This window comes from Prionailurus bengalensis, chromosome C1 (assembly GCF_016509475.1).
Source record: "Prionailurus bengalensis isolate Pbe53 chromosome C1, Fcat_Pben_1.1_paternal_pri, whole genome shotgun sequence".
Classification (NCBI taxonomy): Eukaryota; Metazoa; Chordata; class Mammalia; order Carnivora; family Felidae; genus Prionailurus; species Prionailurus bengalensis.
Window position 1 is genome coordinate 180784343 of NC_057345.1, and position 14035 is coordinate 180798377.

The window sequence follows — 14035 nt, forward strand, 5'->3', positions numbered from 1 at the left end:
ACCCTGCCAGGCTTGTGATGCTGGGGATCTGGCGTATTAGCTGGGGTGGGTAGGCAAGGTGCTCGGGGGCAGGAGGGGCAGGCTTAGATCGCTTCTCCTTAGGTGATCCACTTCAGGAGGGGCCCTGTGGCAGCGGGAGGGAGTCAGATCCGCTGCAGGAGGTTTGGCTCCGCAGAAGCGCAGAGTTGGGTGTTTGCGCGGAGCGAGCAAGTTCCCTGGCAGGAACCGGTTCCCTTTGGGATTTCGGCTGGGGGATGGGCGGGGGAAATGGCGCTGGCGAGCGCCTTTGTTCCCCACCAAACTGAGCTCTGTTGTCAGGGGGCTCAGCAGCTCTCCCTCCCTTTGTCCTCCAGCCTTCCCGCTTTCCGAGCAGAGCTGTTAATTTCTGACCTCCCAGACGCTAAGTCGCGCTTGCTGGCGGAACACAGTCCGCCTGGCCCCTCCGCTTTTGCAAGCCCGAGTCGGGGGCTCTGCTTGGCCGGCGAGCCGCCCCTCCGCCCCGGCTCCCTCCCGCCAGTCCGTGGAGCGCGCACCGCCTCGCCGCCCTTCCTACCCTCTTCCGTGGGCCTCTCGTCTGCGTTTGGCTCCGGCGACTCTGTTCTGCTAATCCTCTGGCGGTTTTCTGGGTTATTTAGGCAGGTGTAGATGGAATCTAAGTGATCAGCAGGACGTGCGGTGAGCCCAGTGTCCTCCTAAGCCGCCATCTTGCCGCAACTCCTCCTACTAAATATTTTTAAAAGTGGGGCATTTTCCTCTAGACATGATTCATTGCCTTCTCGTGCACGTTCTTTCTCAGTTATTCAATGTTAACTGCTTCCCAGAGTTAGCATCAACCTCAGGAAGGTGCAAGTGCTGAGTAGCATGTGTAGAATAAGTATCCTCAACCAGCTCCACAGACTTTTGTGGTTCATTGTTCTTTATATGTCTTATATTCCTATTGATCTTGATATTTGGATTACATTCGGTCTATGAGTAAATGTCATGTATATGCTTCTTTCACCATGACTTTGAAAATGTATGACCAGAGATTTAATAGATATAATTTTAATCAAAACTGAGTGAAAATTTTCCTATAAATATTATTTGGTACCAATAACCAAGAGATACAAAAATACAAAAATATTTTTTATATTAGTCTTTATCTTAGGGAAATGATCAGTGAGCCATAGTGATAGAACTAAAGTTAGATTCAGTGCACTATTTAGTAAGTGTCTAAACCAAAACATATTTTTCAGTCTTCATGTCATATGTTTTGTTGGTATAAAACAAAGGGTTAAATGTTTTTTTTTAATTTTTGTTTTAATTAACTCAAAACTCTCAAATATCTTGATTAATACTTTTGTTCACTAAATCATATTTTACAGAATAAAACTACAACGCTATTAATGCTTTTTCCAAATAAGTAACCTCTAAGGCTTCTGTCTGAGGTTGCCAGGGAAACACCTCAACCATCAAGTAATCCTCAACTAATTTCCCAGCTCAGATAATTTCATTTTCCTTGGAATTTTTTTTCTCACAACATGTTAGAGCTTTAATAAATAATTTGTTACCCAAAATAAAAACAAATGTCTCAACTGCACATCACATTTGTGGCATTCTTTTGAGCCTTGTAAATTCCTATAGCTCTTAAGTCTCAGTATTTAGAAAAGGATCTACCATTAAGAAATTAGGCTAATAGTATGTGAATATGTCTGTTGCAGACACTGTCAGCATCCACAGATTGCTGTTTATGTAAAATAGTTGTCTAATATCTAAATAAAACAGGGTCTTCATTATAAGATGCTGGAATCAACGTCTCAGGAGTTATCTATAACCAGTTTCAGGGAACAAGATGTTCTTTTGAATTATCAGATATTTTAAATATGATACTGGTTTTATTTTGCTTATTTTTTGTATATGAATATTTTTAAACTTTTTAAAAATGCTAAATTTTAAACTTTATAATCTATATATAGTATATCCAAAGTAACTTATGAAACAAAAGATTGATGTATACTTTTAAGAATTACTAGCATGAAAAACATAGGGGGCGGCTGGGTGGCCCAGTTGGTTAAGCATCCGACTTCGGCTTAGGTCATGATCTCATGGTTTGTGACTTTGAGCCCTGTGTCTGCTCTGTGCTGACAGCTCAGAGCCTGGAGACTGCTTGCATTCTGTGTCTCACTCTCTCTCTGCCCCTCCCCTGCTCACGCTCCCTCTCTCTCTCAAAATAAATTAAAAACATTAATTTTTTAAGTATATATATGTATATATATACACACATATATAGTGATTAATATATCATATATACTTATATAATTAATATATAATATATACATATATAATGGTTAATATATCATATATATGTGTGTGTATATATGTTTATGTATATGTGTATATATACATATATCTATCTATCTATATATATATGATTAAGAAGATGTTTTATGCATTCTTCTCCTTGATGAAGTAGTGGTACAATCACTAGATGAATGAAAATATATGGAAAACTAGATGATCAGTTATTATTAAAGGATGTTTTCTTTAAGGAGGCAACTGAGAATAAATGGAAGTAATCTTGAGGGAGATATAATCAATAACACAAATGTTCTTTGTCTAAAATTGTAACTCTTTTGCTGTAAAAGGCATTAGATTTCTTTAATAAAATACATACATAAAAAATAAAGGTAAAATAAACTATACATACTTATGTTGACTCTGATGTTAATGTACTGATTCAGTGCAACAACTGTGGACATACATGCAAAATATATAAAGCCTCCGTGTGATTATCAAGAGTTAGATATTGGGGGGTGCCTGGGTGGCTCAGTCAGTTGGGCGTCTGACTTCAGCTCAGGTCATGATCTCGTGGTCCGTGAGTTTGAGCCTTGCATCAGGCTCTGGGCTGACAGCTCAGAGCCTGGAGCCTGTTTCCGATTCTGTGTCTCCCTCTCTCTCTGAACCTCCCCTGCTCATGCTCTGTGTCTCTCTGTCTCAAAAATAAATAAATGTTAAAAAAAATTTAAAAAAAAGAGACATTGGTTAAGAAGAGTTACTTAAATATGATAGGTGCAATCCTTGAATTCATCTTCACCCCCTCTTCTCTCCATAGTGAAAAGAGAATTGAAGAGAATAATAGCAGATAAGAGGCTTCACTAATAGTTCAAAACATAGGGCACCTGGGTGGCTTACTTGGTTAAACCTCTGACTTCAGCTCAGGTCATGGTCTCATAGCTTGTGGGTTCAAGCCCCATGTCAGGCTCTGTGCTGATAGCTCAGAGCCTGGATCCTGCTTCAGATTCTGTGTCTTCCTCTCTCTCTGTTCATGCTCTGTCTTTCTCTCTCAAAAATGAATAAACATTTTTAAAAAAATTAAAAGTTCAAACATTTAGAAAAAGAAAGATTAAACAGATGAGTAGATTAGGATGTAGGATATATGGGAAGTGCTCAGAGACTTATTTTTGGAAGTCAGCATTAGCAATAGGGCTATTTTGATATATAGATTTATTGTAATTTCTGGGGTGTGTGTGTGTGTGTGTGTGTGTGTACAATTTTAATTCCTCTCATCATGTAAAATATTTTTAAGAGAAACAGAAAAACAAAAGAGATGGGTGCAGGGCAAGGGATAAAGTGAGGAAGATACATGGGAATAAACATACATTTTAGTTTTTAAAAAAAACTTTGAAAAGTCTTTTTTAATATTTTAAAATGAAGATTTTATATTTAGCTCCAAGGTGATGTTACAAATATGACCATAGATTAAGAAAGGAAATAGGTTTTTCTGCCCTCATTATTTTGAAATTGAAAATAATTTCTTCTCTGTAATTTTATCTAATGTATCTTTTAAATAACATAAAAAAACAATTGAACTAGTTGATAGTGCAATAGAGATAAATGTTTATTGTGACTCCCCAAAAGGTTTTGAGGACAGTAGACAAATAACCAGATTGATGAAAATGCCTTTCGAATTTTTTCCCAAATTTTTTCATGCCATCTTGAGGGGGGGTTAGGGAAAAAAAAAAGTCTATATTAACTATCCAGGCACCCATTTCCATACTACGGTTTCCTGCTTTGTATCTAGGTTTAAGTGTGGAGGGGTCAAGACAATTGAAGGTGGAGCAGGAGGACAGGCAGAGATTTGAAACGGGGAATACAGGAGCGCTCCCTTATTGGTGGTGGTTTTGCCTTCCAGTTTCAGTTACCCTCACTCACCAATGGTCCAGAAGCAGATAATCGTCCTCATGAATCATCAGAAGCTCAGTAGTGCCCCAATGCTAATGTCTATATCATTCATTTAATTTCACCTCATCATGTAGGCATTTTATCTCACATCATCACAAGAAAAACGGTGAGTACGTTATTTTAAGAGAGAGAGTGAGGTCACATTCATAGAAATTTATTTATAGTATATTGTCTTAATTGTTCTATTTTGTTATTTGTGATTGTTAATTCTCACCCAAATTTATCATAGGCTTGTGTATATAGGAAAAAAAAACATAATGTGTATAGAGCTTGGGACTATCCACAGTTTCAGGCATAAACTGGGGGTCTTGGAACATATTTCCCATGAATACGACTACTGTATTTCTGGGCAAAGTAAGGTAGTATTTGCCCTTTAAATGAGTTAAATGAGAATGGTAACCGTATTATATAAGATCTATAACCAGAGTCACTACAATTGAAACCAAATCTTAAGATTTGTTCCAATTTTCTGACAGAAGCACAACACTATGATCCAGGCAACAGTCTCTTTGAATCATGGAGTTCACTAAAATGATCGATTTTATAATAGTTTTCAGTGTGTCTGACCTCATACCAATAGTGCTCAAGTTTATCTTTTTAACTTACAGCCACTGAAACATTATAGTAAGTTGTAAATAGTATCTTAATAAAGTATTTTGATAAAAAATCTTAATACAATTAGTGTTTATATTTTAGTTTCACGGGACTTGTTATTCATTCTAAATAAAATGTACCACATAACACAACTTTCATATATGTGTGCATATACCTATGTATATAAGCACACACACATATATGTTAGTTATAAAAGGGGCAGGGTCAACTGAATAACATTTGAATATAAATGTGTAGTATTTTGTCAGTTGAAGTTACAAAAATCTATTATGTTATTATGTGCTTTTATTTTTGGATTTCTGCAAGTTCTGCAGAAAGGAGAAAAGCACTTACTCTCAAACATAAAGACTCAAAGAAAATCTCTAAATATTCTGTCACATGTTCTAAAAGTAACTTTGTGCATCTTGTAAATTAATCAATACCCTCACTAGAAACCTCATATTAGCACTAATTCTCAATGACAGCTCTTTCTTTCCTTTCTTCCTCTTTGATGGAGTCTATTAGAAACATCCTCAGGAATTTACTGGAAAGAACTATTAAGAGACAGGATATTATCTGTTTTAAGTTCCACTATCCTCAAGAGAACAATTAGTAATGTATTTTGTCACTATCTTTTCCTTGTAATGCTGACACTGACTGTATTGGACATAATTATGGGAAACTATAATTTATCTGTAATATATATGAGGAGTCTACATAGAATTTTTATTATATCATAGAACAAAATTTCAACTAATAAATTTATATACTCTTATTTCTATGTCAGCAGCTTCACAACAAAATCCAGGTTCCATGAAAAAAAATTCCTTTAAATTTTATCTAAGTTTATTGCACATTCTTAATAATTAAAATTGAACAGAATCACGATATTTAATCAGAAAAATGCAAGTTCATTCAGCCTTAACACATTCTTTTTCCCTTCCTTTTCCCAGTACACTGTAACAGTCAGATCAGCTATCAATTTCTGAAATGCACTTTCCCTGTGGGATCAGATGTCTTAGCAAGTATGTCCAATCTGTCAGCAACTTGAACCTGTTGATATTAAAATCTATATTCCCCAGTCCATTGGTACTTCTTCAAGCATCCCATTATGTGTGACCTTGCCCTGACATGTGTTGTGTCACAAATACTAGACTCTCCTAAAACAAAATGGAAGGAAAGGTATTTAAGTGTGGGAAAAACTATTAAAAAAAAAGAATTAAGATAATGATGAGCATTCTCCCCCTAATGCCTGTTGGCTATTTATTGTATATTCTTTCCCTTCACACTATTTTCCTTTTCTTCGGAAAAGATCCTGATTTCTGTCAGTATCTGTCATAAAATGTTTAGTACATTTCAAGTTTGTCATATTGTTCCAAATAAAGGGAAGCAATACTCAAAAACCACAGGATACACCTGGTTTTCATTCTTTAGCTCCCTATAGGCTAACAAGACAGAGTAATAGCTTCATGCTCATTTTGCATAGATCACGTAAATCCCTGAAGTGCCATACATTCCTAAGAAAAAGTCTGAGATAGCATATGAAGATAGTATTTCAGAAAATATCATTAAATCACTTACATTAACCGTCAAATAAGTTTGAGAACAAGAAAAGTTGTGTTCAAGGCTGTGTTAGATTATTGACAATAGAAAAATTAGAATATACAAATAAATTATTTGGCTCTCTGAATCCAAGGAAGGTATACATGGCTTGAGAAATTAAATGAGAAAAGTAGAAAGTATCTAACTAACCAATCTTAGGAATTAAAATGAAGCTATTTCTCATTATATATTTTTCAATTTCTATCAGCAAAATTAATTTCAGGAAATATAAGCTTGTATTATAGACACGTTACTGTTAAAGTAGTATATTTTACTTTTATAAATCCCCAAATAAGAACTGGATGAACCCTACATTTCTAATTGATAATTTTAGAGAAGCAAGTATATTTTTTCAAAAATACTATTGTCTAGAAGTTAAAAATGTATAAAACTTAAGACTGAAGAATTGAGTTTAATTCACTTTTTCGTGCATGTGTTAGCAAATGCATGTGTGTGTTTAATGGAGGTGAAATTCACATAACACACAATTAACCATTTTAAAGTGTATAATTCAGTGGCATTTGGTACATTTGCCATGTTGGGCAATCACCCTCTATACTTTCAACGATTTTTCATCACTGGAAAAGAATGCTCCGTTTCCATTAAGTAATCACTCCCTGTGGCCCCTTGCTCCCATGCTCTGACAACCACAAATCTGCTTTCTGACCCTATGGATTTGCCTGTTGCAGATATTTTGTTTAAAAGGAATCAAACAGCATGTGGCATTTTGTGTCCAGCTTATTTCACTTAGCATAATGTCTTCAAGGTCCATCCAAATGGTAATAGTTTTAGTATATCATTCTATATAATGGTTAATATTACAGTGCATGTATGTACCAAAATTTGTTCGGACATTTTTACATTTACTGGGGGGACATTTGGGTGGTTTCAACCATTTGACTATTACGAAGCTGCTGTAAACATCTGTGGACAAGTTCCTATGTGAATATACATTTTCATTTCTCTTGGGTATATACCAAGGAACGGAATTTCCAGAGTATATGATAATTCTATTTCTAAGTCCTGGAAGAATTGCTGAACTGTTCTCCACAGTGATTATGTCATTTTACTTTCACACTAGCAATGTATAGTTCTTGTTTCTCCACAGTCACACCAGCACTTTTAGGATAACCTTTCTAGTGGGTATGAAGTGGTATCTCAATGGGATTTGAAACGTATTTGCTTAATGATTAATGATGTAGAACATATCTTCAAAAAAAAAGTTTATTTTGAGATAGAGCGGGGAAGGGACAGAGAGTGGGAGAGAGAGAGACAGAGAGAGTGGCCACATAGGCCATGCACTATCAGCGCAGAGCCCACGCAGGGCTCAAACTCAGAACCATGAGATCATGACCTGAGCCAAAATCAAGAGTCAGACGCTTAATTGACCTGAGTCACCCAGGCGCCCCAATGCTAAGCATCTTTTACAAATCATTTGTAAGTCATCTTGAGAGAAATGTCTATTCACTTCCTTTGTGCATATATTTTTAAAAACATGTTTTAACGTTTTATTTATTTTTGAGACAGGGAGAGATAGAGCATGAACGGGGGCGGGGGCAGAGAGAGGGAGACACAGAATCTGAAACAGGCTCCAGGCTTCGAGCCATCAGCACAGAGCCCGACGTGGGGCTTGAACTCACGGACCGCGAGATCATGTCCTGAGCCGAAGTCGGCCGCTTAACCGACTGAGCCACCCAGGCGCCCCAATGCATATTTTTTTTAAAATCGTGTTGTCTTCTTGATGTTGAGTTGTAAGAGTTCTTCACACATTGTAAATATTAACCTTATTAGATATGATTCACAAATAGTTTTGCATTCTGTAAGTTGTCTTTTACTTGTTTGATAATGTTTGGTGAACAGGGTTGTTTTTTTTTTTTTTTTTTTTTTTAGTTTTTAAGAAATCTAATTTATCTTTTTAAAAAGTAGTATTATGGTAAGAATACTTAAGACCAACCCCTTAAAATGCAATACTGTATTCTTAAATATGAGCACTCTGTATTACAGCAGATCTCTAGAAAGTTTTCATCTTGAATAACTGAAACTTATACTCATTTAAAAACAACTCCCCATGTCCACCCCCTCCCTCAGCTTCCAAACTACCTCCCTGTACTCTTTGCTTCCATCAGTTTGACTAGTCTATATATTTCCTACAGGTGGAATCATGCAGTATTCGTCCTTGTGTAACTGGCTCCCTTTTGTAGCACAATATCCCCAGTCCATCTATGTTGGTGTGTCTGGTAGAACTCCTTTCTTTTTAAGGCTAACATTGCTTTGTATGCATACAAGATATTCTATCTAGTCATCTGTGGATGGACATTTAGGCCACCTAAATATCTTGGCTATTGTAGAATAATGCTGCAGTGACCGTGGGAAGGCAGATACTTCCTAAGAATCTATTGCCGAATCTGATGTCATGAAGACTTATTCATGCTTTCTTCTTTGTTTTCGAATATTAGCTCCTATATTTAGAGCATTGTCCCATTTTGACTTCATATTTGTATATGTAGTGAATTAGAGATTGGGCATCATTCTTTTGCATATGTGTGACAAAAGACCCAGTATTATAGTGTAATATTATTTTTTAAAAATGTTTTCACATTTATTTATTTTTGAGAGACAGAGCGTGGGTGGCGGAGGGGCAGAGAGAGAGGCAGACATAGAATCCGAAGCAGGCTCTGAGCTGTTAGCACACAGCCCGATGTGGGGCTCGGACCCACGAACTGTGAGATCATGACCTGAGCCGAAGTCGGACGCCTAACCGACTGAGCCACCCAGGTGCCCCGTATAGTGTAATATTATATGCTGACTTGATATATGATAAAATAGACAAGGCTTCAACAGGCCAGCTAAGATCTACTCTTCACTCTGGTAAGCTTGCCTATCCAAACAACCCTCCTTATCAAACAGACCACATGCAGCTCCTATTTATCCTTAAGCAATGGGTTTCAGTTCCCTGCCAGCCCATAGAATTATTGCCAGCCCATGAAATTATCCAAACACATCATCGCATCATCCTGAAAGCACCGAGGTTACCCCGACCTCTTGATCCTACAAAACCTGACTGCACCTGGTTGTTCATTCTGTTCCCAAGTGCAACTCCACTGCCACCTTGCATAGCCAGTCCTGTTAAGGACTGGCTCTAAGTGTATGTCACTTAAACTTTTATCAATCTAATCTGCCCCCTGTTGGATCAGTTGTGTTCAGCCACACCTAAAACTAGGGGGAGAATCATGCCCTCATGTATGGGGTGAATAGAAGGTGATTAATACATGGTGGTTATCCAATTGTCCCTTCACCATTTATTGAAGAAAACATTCTTGCCCCCATTAAATGTTATTGGACCGTTGTTGAAAGCAATTGGCCATAAACATTTAGGGTTATTTCCGCATTCTCAATATTATGTTATTTATTTGTCTGTAGGCTAATACCACATTGTTTGGATTAGTATAGTTTTATATTGAGTTTTTAAATCAGAAGGTGTGAATCTTTCAACTTTTTCTTTTTCAATATTGTTTTGACTGCTTGGAGCCCCTAGTAATTCATGAATTTGTGGTTAAACTTTCTAATGCTTCAGAAAAGGCCCCTGGAATTATAATAGTGACTCCATTTAATTTGTAAATTGGGAAGCATTATCATGTTAGTAATAAGTTTTCCAATCCATTAATCTGGGATGTCTTTTCATTTTATTAGAGTCTTTTTTTTAATTTAATTTTTTGTAACGTTTTGTACTTTTTAGTGAACATACGTTTTATCTCCTTGGTGAAATTGATTTCTAGGTATGTAATTCTTTTGGGTAATGTTCATTGTAAATTAAATTGTTTCCATCACCACTATTCATCTCTAAAAGCTGCAATTCTATATCCACTAAACAATAACTCATTGTCCATTACCCCTCACCCAGAAATCTCAACCATCTCCTAGAATCATACAGTATTTGTATTTGTGTGACTAGACAATTTACTAAGCATAGTTTTTCTAATTTTAATTGAAGTATAATACACATGTAACATTAAATTACTTTCTGTTGTACAACATAGTGGTTCAACAGTTATATACATGACAGAACACTCATCACCACAAGTTGATTACAATATTATCGACTGTATTTTGTATGCTGTATTTTTCATTCCCATAACTTAATTTTTAACTTGAAGTTGGTACCTCTTGATATTCACCTATCCCCCACAACCTTCCCCTTTGGATCTTTTTCTGTTGTTTCTTTTTTACATTCCACATTAAGTGAAACCACACAGCATTTGTTGTTCGTGGTCTGACTTATTTCATTTAGCATAATATCCTCTAGGTCTGTCCATGTTGTTATGAATGGCAAGATTTCATTCATTTTATGACCGAATGATATTCCGTTGTATATATATACCACAACTTCTTTATCCATTCATCCATCACTGAACACTTAGGTTGTTTTCCTATCTTGGCTATTGTAAATAATACTACAGTAAACATAGGGTGCATATATCTTTCTGATGTAGTGTTTTTATTTTCTTCTAATAAGTACCTAGCAGCAGAATTACCAGATTATATGGTACTTATATTTTTTAATTTTTTAAACATTCTTTTCTAAATTTTTTAATGTTTATTATTTGAGAGAGTCAGACACACAGAGCAAGCAGGGGAGGGGCAGAGAGAGAAAGGGAGACTTTGAATCAGAAGCAGGTTCCAGGCTCTGAGCTGCCAGCACAGAGCCCGACACGGGGCTCGAACCCACAGACTGTGAGATCATGACCTGAGACAAAGTCGGCCGCCTAACCGACTGAGCCACCCAGGCGCCCCCCTATTTTTAATTTTTTGAGAAACCTCCATACTATTTTCCAGAGTGGCTGTACCAATTTGCATTCTCACATAGTGCATAAGGATTCCCTTTTCTTCACATCTTCTTCAAAACTTCTAATTTTGTGTATTTTTTGATATTAGCCATTCTATCTGCTATGAGGTACTATCTCACAGTGGATCTAATTTGCATTTCCCTGATGATTAGTGATGTTGATCATCTTTTCATGTGTCTCTTGATTATGTGCATGTCTTCTTTGGAAAAATGTCTCTTCAAGTCCTCTGCCCATTTTTTAAAAAATCAAATTGTTTCTCTGGTACTAAATTATATTAGTTTTTTTTTTTAATATTTATTTTTGAGAGAGGGAGAGACAGCACGCAAGCAGGGCAGAGAGAGAGGGAGACACAGGATAGGAAGCAGGCTCCAGGCTCCCAGCTATCAGCACATAGCCCAACACGGGGCTTGAACCCACAAGCCTCAAAATCATGACCTGAGCCAAAGTCGGACGCTCAACTGACTGAGCCATCCAGACGCCCCTATATGAGTTTTTGATGTATTTTGGATATTATTCCTTTACTTGACATATCATTTACAAATATTTTCTCCCATTTAGTAGGGGATTTTGTTGGCTTCCTTCCCTGTGCAAAAACCTTTTTAGTTTGATGTAGTCCCAAATTTTCATTTTTGCTTTTGTTTCCCTTGCCTGAGTTGACAGATCTGGAAATATTATTGCTAACATTGATGTCCAAGAAATCACTGCTTATGTTTTCTTTTAGGAGTATTATAGTTTCAGGTCTCATATTCAGGTCTTTAGCCCATTTGGAGTTTACTTTTGTGTATGGTGCTAAGAAAACGGACCGGTTTCATTCTTTTCCATGCAGCTGTCCAGCTTTCCTAGCACCATTTGTGGAAGACTGTCTTTTTTCCCATTGTATATACTTGCCTCTGTGGTCATAGGTTAATTAACCATATGCGCATGGATTTATTTCTAGGTTCTCAGTTCTGTTCTATTGATCTACATGACTATTTTGACACAGTACCATAATATTTTGATAAATGCAGTTTTGTTATATATCTTGAAAGCTACTTGTTACTTCCAGCTTTGTTCTTTCTCAGTATTGCTTTGTTTTGTTCTAGCACTGCAGTAAAAAAAAAAAAAAAAAACAAACAAACAAAAAAAAAAACAACACTATGGATATTTTGATAGGGATTGTATTGACTTGGTAAATTTCGTTGGGTAGTATTTTTCCAGTCCATTAACATGGCATAACCTTCCATTTATTTGTGTCACCTTTGATTTTTTCATCAATGTCTTATGATTTTCAGAGTACAGTTCTTTCACTTCTTTGCCTAAATTTATTCCTAGGTATTTTACTCTCTTTGATGGCATTATTTTATTTCCCTTTGTGCTATTTTATTATTAGTTTATAGAAACACAATAGAGTTTATGTATATGAATTCTGTATCCAGCAACTTTACTGAATTCACTTATTACTTCTAATAGTTTTTTGGTGGAGTACTCAGGGCTTTCTATATACAGCATTATATCATCTGCAAATAGTGACACTTTTACTTCTTTTTTAGCAAGTTGATTTTTATTTGTTTTACTTCTCTGGTTCCTGTGGCTAGGATATCCAGGATTATGTTGAATAAAAGAGGGGAGAGTGGACATCCTTTTCTTGTTTGTGATTTTGGACAAAAAGCTCTGTTTTTCATATTTGGTTTTTATTATGTTGAAGTATTTTCCCTCTAAGCCTACTTTGTTGAGAGTTTTTATTATGAGCAGACGTAAAATTTTTTCATATAGTTTTTTTCTTCATTTACTGAGATATTTACTTTGTTAACATGGTATATCACATTGATTTGTAACTATTGGATCATGCTTGCATCCCTGGAATAGATTTCACTTGATTGTGGTAAGTGAGCCTTTGAATATAGTTTTGAATTTTATTTGCTAATATTATGTTGAGGATTTTACATCTATATTCATCAGGGTCATTGGTTGGTAATTTTTTTTGATAGTGTCTGTCGGGTTTTTGTGTCACAGTAATGCTGGCCTCTTAAAATGAATTTCAAGCATTCTTTCATCTGATTTTTGGAATAATTTGAAAAAGATAAATTTTACCCCTTCTTTAAACATTTTGTAGAAATCACAGGTGAAGCAATCTGGTCCTGGACATTTCTCTGTTTGGAATTTTTTGATTACTGATTTAATTTTGTTCCTTGTAATCAGTCTGGTCATATATTCTATTTCTTCTTGATTCAGTCTCAGAAAATACATTGTAGCAATTCATCTTTTTCTCCTAGGTTGTCCAATTTTTTTGTCATTTCTTATTGCATTCTCTTATAATCCTTTTTGATTCCTAGTGTCAGTTATAACATTTCATTTCTAATTTTAAGTATTTTTTTCTTGATTAGTCTGGCTAAAGGTTTATAAATACTGTTAGAAATAGAGCTGGTACTTTAAATCAAATGGGATCTTTATAATTTTCTTTCTGGGACTAACTTTGGCTTTTTCCTTTTTTGTTCTGACCTTGAGGTTCTGACCTTTTGAGTGCAATATTCTGTATATATCTGTTAAGTCCACCTGGTATAATATGTCATTATCCAAAGCCACTGTTTCCTTATTGATTTTTTTTGTCTGGATGATCTTTCTATTGATGTAAATTGGTGTTAAAGCCTCTCGGTATTACTATATTTATATCAATCTCTCCCTTCATATTAATTAGTATTTGCTTTACATTTTTAGGTACTTCTATGATGGATGTATAGATATTTAAAATTGTTATATCCTTTTGTTGGATTGATCCCTTTACCATTATGTAATGA